The sequence below is a fragment of the Falco cherrug genome, chromosome 2 (assembly GCF_023634085.1).
Source record: "Falco cherrug isolate bFalChe1 chromosome 2, bFalChe1.pri, whole genome shotgun sequence".
NCBI classification, from domain to species: Eukaryota; Metazoa; Chordata; class Aves; order Falconiformes; family Falconidae; genus Falco; species Falco cherrug.
Window position 1 is genome coordinate 96,331,718 of NC_073698.1, and position 7,383 is coordinate 96,339,100.

The window sequence follows — 7,383 nt, forward strand, 5'->3', positions numbered from 1 at the left end:
TGCATAGGAGATACCTGCAGGGGCTGGCAGATGTGCCACAGGTTCTATGGGAGACATGGCTTCTCCAGAGCAGCAGGCAAGGTACTCTAGACACATAAAATGCCCCATAGTTAACAACTGGGTCATTCCTTGTTTGACCTAAATTAATTGACCTTAATTTTGTCTTTTTAATCTCTAATGGATTCTCTGCTCATTCAGTTTTATGTTACTGCTGAACTTTTATCCCCTGTTTTTGGTAAGCCCTCCTGGGCCTACCATCTTGAAGCTCAGGCTAAAAGGGAAAAAAACCCACCCTTGTCTTTCTATTTCCTACCCTTTTAGAATACAGTTATTTTTATGTGTAATGAGAAGGAGGAGAGGAATCCTTTCCCTTTGCTATATCCTCCTCATAGCAGACTTATCAGTAGCTCTATTTAACTGCCTTTGCGCCAGTAATTACAGTGAGTCAGAAACCATTCCCAGCACTGCTACTTGCATTCGAATTACTGGTGGTCTCTCAAGTTTTGAAAAAAGTCAGGAAGCGAAGAAAGGGGATTCACATACTCATCTGAGTTCAGAAAAGTCCTTAGTGGATACAATAAATCACCAGCCTAATCTAGGAAAAGAACATACGCAAAAAAATCTCATACCATTGGGAATCAGGATAGCACTGTGATGCAAATGGAGAATCAGAAGAGTATATGCGTAAGGAAAAAAAGTCAGTTGAAGTTATTTTTACTTGCACAGAAGAAGCTAACAGGCGCCCTTTATCATACTTAAAGAAATCATACTTAATACAGCAGAAGGCACAAATTCCTCCATCTATGTCATGTCATTTATTCATTTAAGGCCAGATCTCTCTTACTGCAATGGCTGGAGGTGCAGAGGTCCGGGGCTGCCTCCATGCTGCTCTCCCCTGCACGCGTTGCAGAGGGGTGGATGGATCTGTGTTTGCTGGGGGACCAGGCACTCTACCTGAGAAAAGCAAAGCATCCTTTCTGCACACCTAATGGAGGCCACATATGTGCTCAGGATGAAGCTGCCAGATGTCTGTCTGGCCATCCCGTCTGCCTACATCATGGAGAATCCCGGGGGGAGACTCATCTCCTGCAGCAGCCCCCTTGGCTCTGCAGCGGTACCACTGCCAGGGTGTCAGCCCCAGCCCTGGGCTCCTGCTGACCTCCGTGCACTCTGATGGCTCTCACAGTCTGGGGCTCATCTCCCATGTGCCATACACATGTGGGGATCAAAATTAATGATGGCAGCATGTTGCCTTCAGTATTAGCAGTGAGACCATCTGTGTGGCAAGGACCCATTGCACACATAATTCTGTTCTCTTTTAGCTATGTCCACTTTGGCAAGTGCCCAGTTTTTAAGCTGGCTGTATACAAGCCAGTTGTGGTCTGGAAGCTGTAGAGCTGTGTTAACACTGGACTTTCCCAGGTTAACACATAATGTTAGGAGGCAAAGTGGAAGAAGTGAGGCGCTTTGTTGCAACATAACTCCCATGCTAGCAGAGCAGTATACTTTCCAGCTGAGGCAGGTTTACAGATGGTGTTCCCAGAGTGTGGGTCTTCTCTAGCCGCATGTGCAGCCATGCTTCAACCAATTAACATCTCATCCATCGATGTAAGTGAAATACAAGCTAAGTCTTCATAAAATGGATTTGAAACAAAAACACTTCTCAAGTGTCCTGGCAACAAGACTTAACAACTTTTTTCCAAATATGCTTCTTTTAAAAAACCACAAATTTGTAGCCTCACATTTTTTCCAGAGTTCTATCAGTGAATTTATTTCAACTTTCCATCTGTTTTGGAGATGTCTTTTTTGTGCTTAAGAAAAAAAAAAAAGTTAAAGAAAAAATGCATTCAAAAAGTTCATAAATGATTCAATGTTTATTTCAGGATCAATTTTAATTTATTATTAAAAACTGAAAAGGCATGTGAATGCTGTGATTCCTGATCAATGAACATCTATAACACGACAAGCAATCCTAAATGTGTTCCATTTACTAAAAATCTCATCATTTTCATTCTGAAGTGGTTTCAATTACAGAAGACTCCACTTCCTTTTTTTTTCCAGTGTCTCCAGGCCAGATGCTGCCAGGGTAACACTTCATACCCTGTGAAATGCTCAGCAGCAAGTCTCAGCTTCAGCTTCCAGGGGAAGAGCCAGAGTAAGATGAGTTACATCTAGGAGGAGAAGGTGCTTGCAGGACCTTGTTGCAGGTCTTAAGCCATCGAAGGGACATTTTTATCCTAGTCTACTTGTAAATTAGGGCATAGATTCAGTAAATAGATGTGTATATATTCACACTATATGCTACCTACCTTTAATATTTAGCCTAAATAAATGAAAGTTTCATGTGGGTAGGTATCTAGATAGCTGGATTGGTACTTTTAAGGCCAGAGAAGACTGGCTGCTTCCCTGTTTTCTGGGAAGGGTGGCCTCGAAGGTCAGCCCCTGGGCTAGGGGCTCACCCCTCGCACCAAAGCCTGCTGTTAGTGTGGCAGTAAGAGGGAGCAGGAAGGTGCGGTTCAGAGGACACCAGGCACTGCGTGCAGGCATGCCAGGGCAGCCTGCGGGCTGGTTCAGGGGATGGGGAGGGAGCTGCCGGCCAGGGGCAGGCAGGGCATGCCATGCCACAGGATGCTGGCTGTGGGTCCAGCTCCTTCAAAGTGCACCAGCATAGCTGTAGTGGGGGATCTACCAACTGGGCATCTTTCAGGCTGTGCAAAGGCTTGAGGAAGGACTATACACAGTTTGTGAGTACACAGCATGTATTTATTGGCTGATAAACACTAATGCGCTCACTGCTCACCGGCGAGGCTCTGCTGTCCCAGCAGCCATCAGCCAGGCAGGGAAGTGCCATCCCTCATCGCCTGGCTGAACCTTTGTCTTGCTGAGCTGTCATCATCTGCCTCTCTACTTACCACCACCACCCAGTTCTGCAGCTTTCACATCAATATTTCCCTCTGGAGTCCTGGACTAACTATTACAGACTCACTCCTGTCTTTGTTTTCACTTTTCTTTGCTGATGTGGCTTTAGCTTAGGAGAGGCTCCTGGACCCCCAGCAGCAGTTCTGCAGGAGCAGTGCTGAGCCAGGCTTCTGATGGTACTCGCAGAGTCGGCCCAGGGTCCCACCGCCCTTGGCATTAAAACACAGTTCTGTTTAGTGATTTACACCAGTACCTTCCAGTGCAAGTGTGTCTCCTAAGTGCACACTCAGGGTGGTTTTAAAGATTTCAGTAGATGGAGAGCTTTTATATTGAAATTGTTCCAGTGATTAATGTTACAGAATTATGGTTTCAAAAAACAAATTTTACCTTAATTCCACTTCTAATTAATCTGGTTTCAGCTGCACATGAAAACACACAATTCAAGAGTTAAACAAATCAAAAATCCTATTTTTGATAAATATCTATACCTGGGACAATGGAGGTGGAAAATTTCTTAGAAGAATAATGGTTTTAGAACTTGGCACTATATGTATGATTGTTAAAAAAAAAAAAAAAAAGCAAGCTTTTGGGGGAAAATTATCTTTTTCCCCTCCTGTTTAAATCATCAGATAATTCAATAAGCAGAGGAGCAAGTCTCTCTGCTTGTCATATTCTCAGCTTTAATCTCAGCTATAAAAAGATAGTCCATTGTTATGACTTAAAAACTTCTACTGTGAAAGGGAAATATAATAACCTTTGCTGTATATACACCAGGTGTTTTTTCCTAACAAGCACTGTTGATAGAGTGATGTTTAATCCTTGATGGCAATATCTAGGATATATTGAATTGCAATAAAAACACTTTCCAGACACAGTATCTTCCAGGATTATAAAATCTGTGGACAAACCATATGATTTTGTACAATGGCATTAAATACTGACTTGTAGTGCCAGGGAAGTTCGGGTAACGTAAGTTTGATCTCTTACGTGGGAAAAATCCAGAGTGTTTAATAGCTTTATTAAGTGGCAAGATTTTGTTCCTGTGTATCAGGTCAGCAATAAATTCTTACCCTACTACTGTTATAAAACTCAGTAACAGAAACCTGAAGCTGTGCTATATGACTCTCCCCTAGGAAGGGTCAGTGATTCACTTCTCTCAGTGCTGCACAATGACAGTAAGAAGCATCAGACATACACAAAAAACAGGAAGAATTGTGATCCAAACTCATTACTACACAATTGCAATTTAATGTACCACTATTGAAAAAATCATTTGATTATCGTGATCAAAGTGGATTCTCACTGAAAGCAGAATTTGGGAGGCAAAAATGCTTGTTAAAATACACCGAGAATTCTGCATGAGCTAAAAATGAAAGGGAAGAGTGGGAGGAAGAAAAGGCTAGAGGCAGGAGGTAGAGTGGTTTGCACCCATTCTCACGTGACATTCTTGATCAGGCATCTAACTTGTTCACCATTTTAAAAATCCTGTCTCAGTCTAGCATCATTTTTAATCCTTATCCTGCAAGACAGGTCATGGCCTTAAATGTCTGTGTTTTAGTCTTGTGCCCTGAAAAAAGTAGGAAAATCACCACCCTTCTCAACTTGAAGCCTCTAAGTAACAGAACCCCAGGAAAACTAAATCTCACGTCTCTTAGGGCCTTTGCCTAGGATATCTTTGCATTTCTGTAAGACCCAGCTTATTGTTATCACTGAAAAGTAAAATCAAGGGTTCAAACCAGCCATGGCCACAAACTGGAACACAGGAGAAAGTTGATACATAGGGTTAATGTGGCTCCAGCAGCTCGGCACAAGGCAGAAGTCTGCCTTTGTGTTCCAGAGCTTGAAACGCACCTCGTTTCCACCTCTAGGCAATAGTAAAGCATGATATAGAATTCATGGGAAGGCATTAAGTATGTTGTAGCCAGGGAAGTTTTAAAATGAACTGGGATTAATCTTGCCTACGAATTAAATGCTAATGATTTAGCCTAAACTAGCATTTAGCTTCCTGCTATAGCCAAGGGAGAAGGACAGACACCTCTAAAGAGTGATTATTCCACCCTCTTCTGAACTCCCAGGGTGGGATGAATCACCTTTCATAAATGTCTGTAAGTCTCCACAGAATACAGGAGCAGTCGAGATGATTAGCTAAACTCACAACTTTATTTCAAGTCAGCTTAAACTAGATGAGAATATTTTCACTGCTGGTGATTAAAATAAGGCATTTTTCACTGCTAGCATCAGTTGTCCAGACAATTGTCAAACACAGCCACTTCTATCCAGTATCGTAAATAGAGAAAAACATGGAAATGGAGTATGGTATTTCAGTTTGTTCTTTTTTTCCAGGTAGCATTATTCAAGTCTGGCACAGACAGTCTGAGTAAGTGGCTGTTCCTCTGATGCTGATTCCTCACAGAGAGTAACGAATGCAATCTTACAATGTTGCTGGCTACACCAGAGCATCATCAGCCTTCTGTGAGCCTGACATCACATAACATTCTATCACAATCCCAACTATTATCTTTATATTTTGAAAAGATGAAAAAAAGAACATATGTCTAGAAAGACTACTGCCTGCCATGAGTTACTGACTTTTGTTAAGGAGGAATAATTAAAGCCACGGTAATGCCAATTACTCCAAGTGTGGCAACTCTGTAACTGATGCTCTGCAGTTCTGGAGCTGCAGAGAGCCAAACAATGAGGATGTCATTGTCCTAAGTAATATTACTGTACCTTGAGGACCAGTTCATTCCAGTTATAAAGCATGATGGCAGATGCTTTTCATTCTCAGCCTCTCAAGAATTTTCCCAGGCTGGAGATAGGGAAATGGGTGATGTGACTTTTCTAACTTCCTTATTCTTTCTGAAACTATGTCTGTTTTCAGGAGCTTGACAAGCTAGCTTCTTTGAAGAAGGTGTTGATAATTTCCATTAGCAGCAGACAGTAGTTTTTTCACTGGCTTTCACCAGCCAGGGAGAGTACAAACCTGCTTTGTAGGAGGCAGCTCACATATTCCTCGGGGCTTCTAGAGTTTCATTGTGTTTGGTAGAGTTTCATTATACTGGGGTAGTGAGGTGGTTAATACCTACCAGACCAACTGAAAGTTTTCTGCCCCTGTGAGTTCCTGTCTCATTTAGTTTGTTTCTTCTGCAAAGTAAGATGAGAGTTCTTTGCAACAGCTGGTCTCAGGTTTAATTCAAAGACATTCAGTCTTCGAGTGTCAGCTGTAACTGGCCTGTACTGATTACTGATCACAATATACTTAAGCAGAAATGAAAATACAGATAATATATACAGGCAGATAAAGATGATAGATATAGATAGATAGATAGATAGATAGATAGATAGATAGATAGATAGATAGATAGATAGATAGATAGATAGATAGGCAGACAGACACATAGCATGCACAAGGACAGCCTTTACACAGACATGTCATACATAGAGCCTTCTACAATCCACAGTTTCTCATCTTCTACAAGGTATACCCCTAGTTACCACATTGCCAAAAAAAAGCTTTTCTGAAGGGAAAAAATACTTAGCTACCCCCTTAACTAAGCAGTCATCCACTGAATGTGCATAGAAAGGCTTTGATGTTCCCAGCAAACGTATGGTCACTTTTGGGAAAGAAAGCAGCCCCAGGGAACTAAGATCTCCCCATTTTCTGGTGGGTTATATAGAAAGGCAATACCGAGAGTGGCAAGACTTGTGTGACCCTGCTTGGGTCTTGCAGCTGGTGGGTGAGGTTAAAGAAGTGGAGAGATGCTGAAGAGTTGTGCTGGGAATGTGTGTTTCCCAGGGCCATGCAAAGCTGACTGTGAGACTGGCACCGCTGGGGGGAAGAAAGCCACTCTAGCAGGGTAAACCCTGTGCCTGTTCATGGGGACACCTTGGACCAGGAGTATTAACCCTGGAACCCAAAAGGACTGGTCTCTGCTCAGCTTCCCTGGGTGTTCTGCAGAAAGTGGCATAGAATAAATCCAGCCTCAGCACGAATGACCACAGTTCAGATCAATTTTTTTTTAATACTTGCACCTAAAACCAAACCAAAAACAAATGAGGCTGGTACATTGTTGGGAAATCAGCATAAATGACAGGATTGCTAAAGAACACACCAGGATTTTGCTGTACACAAATGGTTGTCTTTGTGTGATTTAAGGAGACATTTATCCTTCTAGATAATTTTAGCTATCATTTATCTTTATTACTGTATCAACTGTAATTACAGACAAAATTATTGACATAGGATAAATTAAAACTACCCATTTAGCTCCAAAGCTTTGTTAAGATTTTCTTGATCTTTTACACCTTTTTTCAAAACAGAAAGGACATTCTCAGCAAGTTCAAGACCTTGATTGAAACAACTGTGAAACAACAGTGCATTCTTCCAGTGAGACACACCACAGGGCACAGGGCAAAGGGAAGTAAAAAATCAGCTTTGTGCTCAGGACCAAGAGACATTTCTCT